At 36.2% G+C, this 12,343-nt stretch overlaps 5 long non-coding RNA genes across 5 annotated transcripts; all 5 read left to right on the forward strand.

The window, feature by feature from the left end:
• The first annotated feature begins 237 nt into the window (after positions 1–237).
• Positions 238–2,558, forward strand: LOC114542093. Its single transcript, XR_003689476.1, has 4 exons — positions 238–277; positions 1,155–1,511; positions 1,765–1,827; positions 2,519–2,558. It is a non-coding gene; the product is annotated as an uncharacterized LOC114542093 (long non-coding RNA).
• A 10-nt stretch (positions 2,559–2,568) lies between these two features.
• LOC114542094 lies at positions 2,569–3,052 on the forward strand. The gene is made up of 3 exons (XR_003689477.1): positions 2,569–2,610; positions 2,690–2,935; positions 3,013–3,052. It is a non-coding gene; the product is annotated as an uncharacterized LOC114542094 (long non-coding RNA).
• Positions 3,053–5,779: 2,727 nt separating this feature from the next.
• Positions 5,780–10,250, forward strand: LOC114542097. The gene is made up of 3 exons (XR_003689481.1): positions 5,780–5,821; positions 6,254–6,375; positions 10,229–10,250. It is a non-coding gene; the product is annotated as an uncharacterized LOC114542097 (long non-coding RNA).
• On the forward strand, positions 10,246–10,611 carry LOC114542096. Its single transcript, XR_003689479.1, has 3 exons — positions 10,246–10,285; positions 10,383–10,475; positions 10,596–10,611. It is a non-coding gene; the product is annotated as an uncharacterized LOC114542096 (long non-coding RNA).
• A 438-nt stretch (positions 10,612–11,049) lies between these two features.
• On the forward strand, positions 11,050–11,488 carry LOC114542089. The gene is made up of 3 exons (XR_003689474.1): positions 11,050–11,089; positions 11,290–11,365; positions 11,448–11,488. It is a non-coding gene; the product is annotated as an uncharacterized LOC114542089 (long non-coding RNA).
• Positions 11,489–12,343: the final 855 nt, after the last annotated feature.

A 12,343-nucleotide genomic window follows, 5' to 3' on the forward strand; every position in this document is an offset into this window, starting at 1 on the left:
AAGGAAGAAACTGAAGGCAAGCGAAATTACCTTTGCAATATGGAGGAAATATATATTATAATATGACTATATTTACCTATTTTTCTTTCACAGGGAACAGTCAAGGCTTATTAACTCGTGAAGAGTTTCAAAAGGTAGCAATTTTAAGATCACGAATCATCATCGTGCATTAATCTCAACATCTGTTTAATTTTAGCCTGTTCCTGGTAAATCCCTTCTGGATGCAAGTCCTTTGAAAACTTTTTTGAGTTAAGACGAGGATAAACTTAATGAATCCGTAAGTCAAGTAATAATAATGATAAATTGGTCTTATACGGATTATTAAATACTGAGCATTATAAACCGGTAAACTCAGAAACCGGTAATCTCAATTTTGCACTTCGAATTACGTAATTTAATCCTTGTGGTTGAAGGTGAGGACTTGCAACGTTACTTATTTATTACAGGGTGACGATAGCGTGGGGAATTCAGGGGTCGGTAGACTTAGGGAAAGACACTCGTAATATAATAGATTTTACAAAATATATCCTTAGGTTTCCTTATGAGTTACAATAAAACCTTTACAATTGTTCATTGATGAGCTCAGAATGTTTCGTTATCACGTGGCCTATGCACGACTCTTAATGGTTACTGTTAATCTGTTGTAACCACCTGCTGTACTGGTACGATGATTATCACATTTTGTTTGAGCTTTACATACCCGGGGAAAACACTCAGCCACGTCGAGGTTATTAGCTAATTCCAACAGCTTGTCGTAGTATTCATTGTGGAATAAATCTACAGAGGCACGTAGTTTTGCCATTTCATCCTTTAAAAGATTAATCTGTTTTATTGATTCCGCAATATCGATTTTTTTTCTTCTTTAATTGGACCGTCAATGACAAAGTATGATCCAGAACATGTTGGGTGATAATGAGAGCAGCCATAAATTCAAATTTCTCCACGTTGCGAAAATGAGACTGTGCGTCACTAGCTAATCTAGGAAATGGCCCTTCCTGCGATCCTCCAAACTGCATAAAATTGAGTGTTTTGTAGATAACTTTGAATGCATCCAAACAACCATCGCGGGATCTTATTCGTTCTACCCATCGTGTCGTGGAAGGCTTTGCGAGCTTGTTACGGGTTAAACCAAACTCTTTCATCTTTTTACTTAGATACTGTGAGCGGATAGGGAAACTGATAAAAAAGCTGGCGATATTTTGTGCCTGACTCAACATATTTTTCACTGGAAGAATTGAACACGCTTTGGCAACAATAAGGTTTAAACGATGACTGGAGTAATGAACATGCAACGCCTTCGGGTTTTTCTCTAATATTCTCCCAGAAATACCTTTTACCTGGCTGGACACAGCACTAGCACCGTCATATCCCTGGCCTCGACAATTTTGAAGGGAAGCCCGACATCTTGAAGTGTACTTTGACTAATGAACGGAATCAAATCCAAAGGCGAAACAGTTCGGTATACAAATGAAAATGTTCTTGAATCATGTAAAACTTCAAATTTATTCAAGGTATGTTATATAATTAATAATGCATAATATATTTTCGAAATATTATAAATTTGAACTTAAAATCAGTGTCTACCGTCTACTTTTTTGCATATTATAAAAGTAGCAAGCAAATTCAAATGACCATAAACCCGGCATTATTTTAGAAATTCGAAATTTTGACAGGATATAATTTTGTAGTTTTGATAGTTTATACACCCCAACAGCCAAACAATTTTATGATACTTATCCCTATATTGATCATTAAACCCTATAGAATGTATTAAATTATCCAGAAAGTATAAGCTTGGAGTTATCATTAAAAAGTGCCTTGCACCAGGTGAACTATATTTATTCAAATCTATTTACTAATTATTGTATTTTACTAATTTTGTATTTACTAATTATTGTATTTACTAATTATTGTATTTTACTAATTTTGTATATACTCATGTGTTTTTTATAGTGATAATAATGTAACAATAGGGTTGATGTTCGCGGTCATAAATGTGTTTTTGGCCCGACTTCGAACTCATTTTAGCCCGAGCGTAGCGAGGGTTAAAATGTGTTCCGCGAGGAGGGCCAAAAACACATTTATGCCCGCGAACATCAACTCTATTACTATAATATATAATAAACTATAAACTATTATTGCTATAATATATGTTCAACATCGTCAGCCTTCATCCCCTTAGCTCAGTAAGTCATGCGACATTCCATGTCAGTTCCAGTAATTGTTCATCTCAGACCTTGAAAGAAAAAAAAAAACAAACATCCAAACACTCCAAACACTCCAAACACTCCAACACTCCAAACACTCCAAACACTCCATGTCTTCTGACCTGGATTCAAGTTTACTGCTTTTATCATCTTTTTTATTTCACGTTCCATTTTGAACATGTCCAATTGCAAAAAAGTATCCAGCCGACTTAAAATAGTTTTATTTTTGCAGTTACTTTCCAGAATATACCGTTTGGTTAAGACTTGTGTATTATAGTATATCATAGTTTTAAAACTTCTTTTTCTGTCAGATATTTTCAATAATTAGCTATCGAGACCATCCTCAGTTGTTCGGGCTGGAATACACAAGCGGTCAGCTGAGAAATTACTCGTCTTCCGACAGGTAGTTTAAAAAAGCAGATTTTGTATGAAGCTATATAAAATATTTCTTGTTCTGAATGTTTGTATTTCACCCAATCTAGGGATATATCATTGGCTGGTTAGCTACACGGGGTTAGAGGCAGTGGAAATGGAGATGTTTGTGTAAAAACGACCCCAACGAAGAGACTGTACGCTTTTTCATAGATGATTGAGCGAAAATTATGGTCAAAATTTTCCTGATGAAAATCTCGCACTGCTATGATTGCCGTAAATACGAACCCTCATTTCATTCTCCTCCTGACGTATGGGATCACATATAACACACAAACAATTACACTTCTCGTCAGGTATTCCTATTAGTCAGTCCAATACATCACATACAGCAAAAGAAGAATTGTTTTTTTAAGATGATATATTTTTCAAGGTTATCGTTGGGGTCCATTGTATAACGTTGTTGACGAAGAAGTAGAAAGCAGTCATTTAAAATTCCTCGCTGCGTCTCCAGGTGAAATATTTCTCTTTTTATTTCACTTTAAATTTTTGAAATATCTCTAAAAGCTTATATTGTCTTATTACTGGTTCCTTGCAGGAAATTTAACCGAAGATGTGTAGAGATTTAACTGCAATATTTCCTACAGCGGTCTACTTCATGCAGTCACCCAAGACGTAAGTTGACAATTTCTTATTTTGTACTTTTCTGCAGACAAAATCCTGTGTAGAGAATATTATTGCATTTTTACTGAGTTTTAATGTTCTGTCAAAATCTGGATTAAGGCTGTTTTCCACTCACGTGTTTTTCATACGCACGTTAGTTTTCTGCATATTTTAGTATGCATTAGTTGACCTAGATTTACAACAATAATCGTTATAAAGGAAGCGAGAATAATTTAAATTGGCAGATTGAAGCTTATTATAATCATAACCATGTACGTACGGACTCGAGTTTACTTGATAGTCGATAGCGTCGACAGCAAATGACATTGAAACGTTTGTATGGATATTTCGAAGTCCTGACAGTATAATTAATATCCCGCAGGTTATTTCAAGCAAATATTTGACTAGCGACGTCGAACAAGGCCAGTTAACCGCGTCGTGGATCGTAAACTGACCTCAATACAGAAAGTGGGGACAAAATAGCCAAAATACAAAACATTTTGTTCTAGGCCTCTCAGTTCCCGCCTCGCCGCGTATAAGGAACGTTAAGAGGCTTAGGGACTACAATGCGGTAACTCTGGTTGCTGAGTTGACTGGGTCCGAATCCATGAAATGGTAGATTTGAAATTTTCTCGCCAGAAGTACGGCTGGAATATTAAGTCTTTTAAACTCCAATATATATTTCAAACGATTTTAAATATTTTGTAAGGACTTTTCCCGGAGAATAAAGAAAGATTTATCATTAATGCCATCACAATGCTCATTGCTCACGAAGGTATTGTATATCTTTGCCAATAAATATATTTAGTGTTCACCCCTAAAATATACATATTCTGACTGCTATTACCTTCACAGGTGTTCAATATGTACAAAAAATAGTTAAAATGTTTCGTCTATTTGCAGGAGACCAAAACAAAATATCAGATAAAGATCTCGAAGCACTGTTTCACGCTTTGAGACATTAGGTTGGATCCAAAGCAGGTTTCACAACGCTCACTAGGTGAGAAACGTTTATCTTTAACCACAACACACGCTGTTTACTCAACCAGCTCACTTTCTCTAGACCGTGTTTCTGTTTTGTTTTTACAGCTTCTATGAGAAGGTTGGTGTGAAAACTGTGAAAGCTTTGAAGAGGAATAATGAAGCCGTGACTCACGCCGCTGTCGACATGCTGTGTGCTCTGATGCAGGTAAAGAGAGGGCTTTCCTTTAAGCGGCCAAAATGGTCAGACCGGTCATATTTAAATTTAAAATAGAGTATTTCGTTAAGAATATAGTTGCGAAATTTCCGAGCTAGACAGATGCAAGTAACGATATACTTGAACGCAGAGTTCTTGAAACACTCTAAAATACCAGTAATCTGTCTGTACCGAGATCAACAATAGGACCGGTCTGGCCGTTTTTTCCGTATAAAGGAAAGCGCCAACACTTTAACGATGAATTTCCTGGTAATATGTTGCCAAATCTGTCACTATCATTAGTGTTACCCCTTTAACTTGCAATCCACATAAACTCAGCCAACTTTGAAATCTGAATGTTAACAGGATCCAATTTTATCGAAACCAATTCTGTTTTTTTATATAGCCAACGCACGATAACTATGACATTCGACAAGAACAGATAAACAAAAGCTTTTGTTATCCTCTGAAAAATTTCTAAGCAGTTTGTTGGATATTCTCACGATAAATGTGGTAAGATGTGCGGTGTTGGTTGCCTATAATCTATGCTGAACCCTTGCATTTTATCTTTCCATCCCTCTTGTATGTATATAGCTTTGTTTTGGAAGAGAAATTCCCTTGCAAAACCCAGCAAGTCATTCGTAAGAACTGCCTTTCTAATTTGAACTACCTTTCTAACTAAACACAAGAAATAGATTAACCATGAAAACTTTTCTTCTATATTCGTTCTACTGGGGTTTTAGTTATAAGTGGATTGCTTGATTTTCTGACGTTTGCTCTGTGTCCTCCTTACAGGTTTGTTCTAGTTGCTTTGCAATATATTAAAATAATACGGGGGTGAAGTTGGACATTCATGTTAAACTAATAGTAAGGTGTGATTGCTTCCAATATTTTGAATCAACTCATGTAGTCTGTTACAATAAATAGACTATTGCATATTCCTCTTAGTGAGACAACAGATGATGAACAGTTTGGAAATTACTGGAGAAAGTTGCAGGTATGCTACAAAGAAATTTGAGGAGCTTTTCATTCAACTTGTCTTCTTGGTAGTTTATGGCTCTTTGACTGAGGTTGAGAGTTGATTAAATAGCCTTTCTCTCTTTACCTTTTTGGTGAAGTTTACCACGTCCACTAGCTTGACCCATGCATAGGAGCAACTCATGAAGTCTGTTATTTGTTTGTCTAGAAATGGGTCATTGCATTTATCGATTGTTCCAGGTAGGTTTACGACAAAACTAAATAATAGTACCAATTTTACCATTTCTTCGCTTATGTATGTTTTACTATTGCCCCGCTAATGGTTCTTACCAATCGTGGTTTTGAATTCGTTCCTCAACAATTTCAGCATCCGTCGACAACAATTGTGAAAGGTGCTGGCATGGTTCTGAAGGCGATAATCGAGGTACGTTTTATTCATTCATTCATCCATTGAGAATTTTCTGCCTTTGACGAACGTCATTTATAACGCTCTGCATTTTTTTAGCCGTGATGAATGTACATATTAGTTCAGTTGATATTTAAGAGGTTTTAAAGGGTCTTAATTTTGAGAGGTATTATACACACTTCAAATCAAGCCAGGAACAGATGACGGAAAAATGAGTGAACTATAGATCCTCCGGCAGGAATCGAACCTACGCTTTTGCGATGCCGGTGCAATGCTCTTGTCACTGAGGACGTACAGTTGACTCATTTTTCCATCAACTGTTCCCTGCTTGAATTTGAAGTGCGTATAATACCACTCGAAATTAAGACCCTTTAAAACCTCAAGAATATTCCGGCATCGTGTGAAGTGCCTAAAATCATCTGTTAATATTTAGTTAGAACTTCACTTTAGGAAGCTGATGAAGAAACCGCGGCAAAAATACAAGTTCTGGCGCTTGCCGAGGGCGCTCTGCCAAAACGCTTACGCATGGCCATGTTTACGCAAAGCACTGATAGACGTTCGCTATTGAACAGGTGCGAATTAGTGTGATAAATTAACAAATTGTTGCAGAGGTATAGCCTCTATTCCATCCGCAGGACCTGAGTTGTATTTTAGCAACATTCTCAGATTCATCTTAAAACTTGTGATTTTATAATCCTCTATATACTAGCCATCTGTAAATAGTTCAATTGAGACTAACAAGCATACTCCATAAGTAATTTATAATCATTATTGTTGGCATAGCATCATCCAACAGCAATGGCATTACTTGCGAGAATAATGTTCGTATTAAAGTAGTTATAGTTTTTAATGTCTAAAATATACAACACGCTTGGCATTTTTTCCCGAGAAACGTCCATTTCGCCATTCCTACTGTCCTGCGGTATTTCAAATGAAATTATGCAACAAAGTGAGTTTGTTCTGCGGTCTTCCCCATTTGTGTTTACAAAATGGCGGCGGCAAATACAAAATTTTCTGCTGAACAAGTTGTAAACCAAGTTGTTTTAGGAGACAAGTGTCAACAAAAAGTTGAAAGTATTAGCGAGAATATTAAAGAGTGCTTGTCTCGATTGCTGCAGTGCTCTGACCGTGACCTTTTAGAGGAAGGGGCCAGAGTAATTCGGCCGATAGTGGAGCTTTGCCGTACGGCGGGTAGTCGCGATAGTAACCTTTTTGGCCCAGCAAAGATTCTTGCTAGGTCTTCCATAAATTCAGCCGTGGTTTTTCAGCATGTGTCTAGATTGTGGCTGGCAGCAATACGACGCAGGCTATGCAGCAGACGGAATGCGAGGAATCCTTTCACTTCGGAGATTTCGCCAGATATTCCATACGAGCTATTTGTTGTTTTTAGAAAAATGGTAAAATCAATGCCCGTGTTTTGCGAACAGTTTTGTTATTTCGGAAGCATTACGAAAGGCGAAGTAATATATTTAACTAATCTGCGTTTGGTGATGGAATTACTAGCATTGCTCTCAGGGTATACGCAGGAGGAAGTGGCTATTCGTAACACATATTATGCTAATTGTGAACCTTGTATAGTGTTAACAATTAATGGCGAATATCATACAATTTTATATAAAATTTACATTGTATATTCCCCAAGAAAATTATGTACAGTTAATAGCAATCACAATAGCATATATGCTGCAATTTTGCAGGTAGGGATACTTCAAACTGAATGCATTTTAATATTTAACTTGAATGATACCCTGAGAGTAATGCATGTACCTAGGTTGTTTGACAATGTGAATGCATATCTTAATATCTGGCCACATGATCCCTTCCAAGGTTAGAAATGCCATCTTGCAGGAGGTGCAAACACAATAGAAAGCTCAATGGTGACTGGCATGATTGATACTTGTCATGGCAGAGTAACTATCAGTCACTTATGTCCCTATTGAATTTTCTATTGGCTTTGCATGCCCTAAAAGGTGGTACCTCTAAACTTGGAAGGGTCTATTCATGTGGCTTCTGCCACATCAGATAATGTTAATTGATAAGGGCATTGATTTCATCACCATTGATTTCTCAGTCAAAACAATAATTGGCTTAATTGTAGGGAATATCTTCCATTATCTCCAAAGAGGGAATTTCTAGGCTTCCAGCAATGCAAATGTCTCCTGTTACATACAAAACCTAGCATGTGTTAAGGAAAACTGTTTGGCAAGCAAAATTGCATATCAGGAGTGTCATACAAAGTTCATTAACAGCATTGCATACTATCTGTTAAACTGCATGGACCCTGATTTGTTTGTTTCCTGGCAGCAGGCTGAGTCTGGCATATTAATATACCAACTTTTACAAAAAATTGCCATTTATTAAGCAATACCACTACCAGGGAGAGTACTATCATTATTCAGTCATATCTTTCACTTGCAATAGCAAAATTGTATTGCAAAACAAACATATTTGATGTTGCCACATGAGTTTTTACTTTTACATTTTGTAGTAATTAACTCAATACTTGTGTTGTTAACAATTTTTACAGTTAATTATATTAATGTATGTGCTGTAAATATTACTAATTAACAGCAGCAATGGCCACATGCAATCTTAGTATATAGAAAGAGGTGAGCATAAACATTTGCAGAGAATAACTTGTACTATATGAACATGTTTAGGATTGCTGAATTTACATTTTGCTCTCAATATTTATCATCATTAGCCACATAGGAAATACCAATAATATTAAGCTACAGTATGCATCATGATCTAATTATTTTACATTGGCTAAGGTTTTGGAATGATGCAAATTTTGTAATTTCAACAGTTGTAAAAATTGTTGAAATATTTAGTTTGCTAAATTGGGTGGTTTCAATCTTCTTCTGAACACCCAAGAAACTCAGTTTATCAGGTATTACTCAACATGATAATCTACCTATTTGATTGTCCTTAAATTTCATTTGTAGTAAGGACCAAGTCAGGCCTGCATTACATAGTAACATTGATGTGTTTTGACCACATAGCTTTTTAATCAGTATGTACTATATATGTGCTTTTAAAGAGTAAAACATATATTTTACTTTTCTGGATTTCAGTTTATTTCTTTAGTAATTTACCATGCCAGTTGAATGCTCCCTGCTCCAGGCTTTTCTTTGAATATAATTCATATGCATAAATCTTATCTAGTATCCTAGACTTGATTCAAAGTGTAGTAGTGAAGATAAATAATAGGCATGAACACCTCTTAACACAATAAACATGAGCTTTTATAAAACTAGAGCCAGACAGCTTCACTTCTCCAGATCGAAAGGTAAAAAAATACATGTATTTCATCTCAAGCGGTATACTTAGAGCTTAACAGACAATGTTTTCTCAGATATTTACTACAACAACCATAGGTATAAAGGCTGAAAATACAAATTCCGACTATTAAAGCCGAAATATCTTTTTAAAAGAAAGCGAAGATATAAGCTACTGAAATTATTTTTACCCTATCATCCAGCCTCTTTAACTTCATTTTGGTGTTTTTTAGTTTTTGTTTTTCCCTTCAACTGCCAATGACCCCAGACGTTTTTGCCTCATGTATTCGCCGGCTTTAAAACCTTTTGTAAGCAGGCGCCTTCGAATATAGCATGATTTTGCGGTTTAAGATGCCGTTATGAAAAAACACAAAAACATCGAATTTAAGTAAAACATAAAACTTTAAAAAAACACTCAATCTAACAGCTGAAAGCCTTTCGATGGGATTCCTATACTAGCTGAAGTTTGAGTATTTTTGCAATTTCCAACGAACAGCGACATTTCGACCAAAAGCCCTGCGCAAGAAGCGAAGCTTGGTGTAAACAGCTTCAGTTTCCATGGCAATATATATCAATTGAAGCTCCTGAATGTCCCTATCTATCCAGCTATTTATATTTATGATCAAGAATATCCACAAATATCTATCTCTCGCGCAATTTGACGCATTTTTCGAAAACTATTTTCGCTCCCAGCACCCCAAAAACTCACGCGCGGTCAAAAACAAATTGCCACACTTTCTACGGGCGTTTTTCGAACAAAATATCCAAGCGTGCAAGAAAGTTTAAATGCGAGATTTCCTGTTCATAATTTTTGGTTCATAAACAATTATGTAATAAATTTGAATACGATTTTTACAGCCTGCTGGTTTGCTCTATTACCTTGAAAGCCCTGACGAAGTGAGAAATCTTTGAAAACTTTTTTGCGAGGGCCATTATTTACATAAACCCATTGAGGTGATTCTGACTAACCAATCGTGTTCATGACTAAGTGGTATCAACTGCTTTGGTAACTAAACTCCATCATTCATCCTTAAACTGTGCCAACTGCCCCACTGAGGAAATAATTAAATGGTAATTCATTCAGAAGTGTAAAACCTTTTTGTAAAGAAACAATTTTGTTGGAAAGTTTTTATCTTTCCTTCAGCCACCAGAGACTGAAGAAGATCGTTTATCAATTCGTGACAATGTAAAGCTTGCAGAAGTACGTTTTAAATCAACAATCGTGTTCCAAAATTTCATAATGCATGCTTGCATGTACGTATAAGCCTGTTATTTCACGTGCTATACTTGTGTCTTAGAGCTCTGGAAAAACGAGGGGAACGTTGAGGAATCAACTTGAAGGATATCTCTCGCATTGGAGGACAAAAATAGGATTCAAATCCAGGAAAAATGTGAGAATTTAAATCCAGTTTTTTTATTAAAAGTAAGTGTTCATATTAAGAAAATGGGAAAATGTTCTAGTCGTTTGAAAGATGAAAAAGCAATGATATTTAAGCGGATCTTTTTTACAGATTCAGTCAAGATCTGACAGCGTACAACCTGATTTGGAATTACAAGGTGAGTCTCGAAGTTAAGGTTAGTTTCCGTTGAAAATATAGGAAATGGAAATGTAATGGAGGATTTCCTGTCGCTATGAGTATAACAAGACAAATTCAATAGTCCTGACCTCTTTCTCTAAACTGTTCTCGTAAAAGAGTATCAAACAATTTCTTATGTTTTCAATGTGACAGACGCGAGAGGAACTTCTGGGGCACTCGAATCTGATTTGCACGCATTTGCAATGGAAAAAGATCTGAGTGGAAACTACGTTGTCTTTTGGAATCACCTTTAGTTTGAAGTCCTGTATGAATGTTTAGCTGATGAACTGAAATAGGTTAGTGATAAGCCTAACTGCTCTAGCTTTTTAACAGTTTAACAAACTCAGTAACGTATCTCTGCTATCAGGTGACTATTATTTGAGAGTCTTGTTGGAACAAAACGACGAGGAGACGCCGAAAACAAATGTGTGAGTCCACGACATTTATCTATCAGGGTTTGCAAATATTCAAACTACTTTCCATGTGCTTTTCTGTCTGGCTTCCCCCTATTCTCTATATTGCTGCACAGTTCACGCAATGTTATTTGTCCTGCAGAATGTAGTAGAGAAGTATAGAATCATGGATGAAACCATTCAAGATTCGATCGACTTTTCTATTTTGTTTTCAGGCTCGAGTTGTCTAACGATCTGTATCACTGATTCCTATTGACAACTAAACCAACTATGAAAGCAATGTGCCTTCAGGTGAGGATGTCGTTTAGCGCGAATGTAGCCATGTGTAGCCTTCGAAGAATGAATTAAACAAATTGGAATATTTCATTCACAGGCGATGACTAAAGTTTATGGAAAATATCACGAAGAGATTGGAGCTTTTAATGACACCAAGCTAAGGATCATCTGTTATTGATCCAGTGTTACTGCAGGAGCCTGAACTAAACTAACTTTATTCATACTGTTTCGTATTTTTAGCATTTACATGAAAATGGCATCACTAACAGGGATTGGAAGGTAAGCACGCCCTAATTTATCTATCACTACTGTCTTTATATCCTAAACTTTAACGACCATAATTTAACTTTTTCTTCTCTAGCCAGAAAATGTTTTATTGTGTTCCTCGTATGACGAAACGCTTATAAAGGTTTGTGTCGGTTGTGTATTGAACTTGTGTTTAAATTGCCCTTTAAATTGTATTTGAAGAAACCATTCGATGTGACCATTGCCAGCAAATCCTGGAAGTCACTATAATCTCAATTCCGAGTTTTGTCCGTGATTTCGTTTTACGAAAGCAGAGCGCATTCTGCAAACGTTTTAGGTTCAGTTATTTCTCATTGTTACATTTCTCAATGATAACAATTAATTTTTTAGATCCGAATTCCTATATGGAAACAATCTGTGGTACACCAAGTTACCTCGCTACCAAAATGTTAATCCCGTAGCCTGAAGAACGATCCTACAAGAAATCGTGTGTTATATGTTTGGTATGCCATATACTTCAGTTTACTCAAATTCACGTAGTGAAGACGATTTGTAATGAAGCTGGAGGTAGGTTAACCTCATTTCAAAATTGGAGTACGTCAATGAAAAGTTAACGTCTTTTAGACTTTCCGGATCTTCTTTATTTTCAAAGCAGGCAAATAACCCATTGGAGAAACAAGTCAAAGAAGGGTCGTATAAATTTCCGAACAACCTCTGGAAGAATGTTAGCAGTGAAGCTAAGGATCT

The sequence above is a fragment of the Dendronephthya gigantea genome, unplaced genomic scaffold (genome assembly GCF_004324835.1).
Source record: "Dendronephthya gigantea isolate DGI-Jeju-01 unplaced genomic scaffold, DenGig_1.0 000335F, whole genome shotgun sequence".
NCBI lineage: Eukaryota > Metazoa > Cnidaria > Anthozoa > Malacalcyonacea > Nephtheidae > Dendronephthya > Dendronephthya gigantea.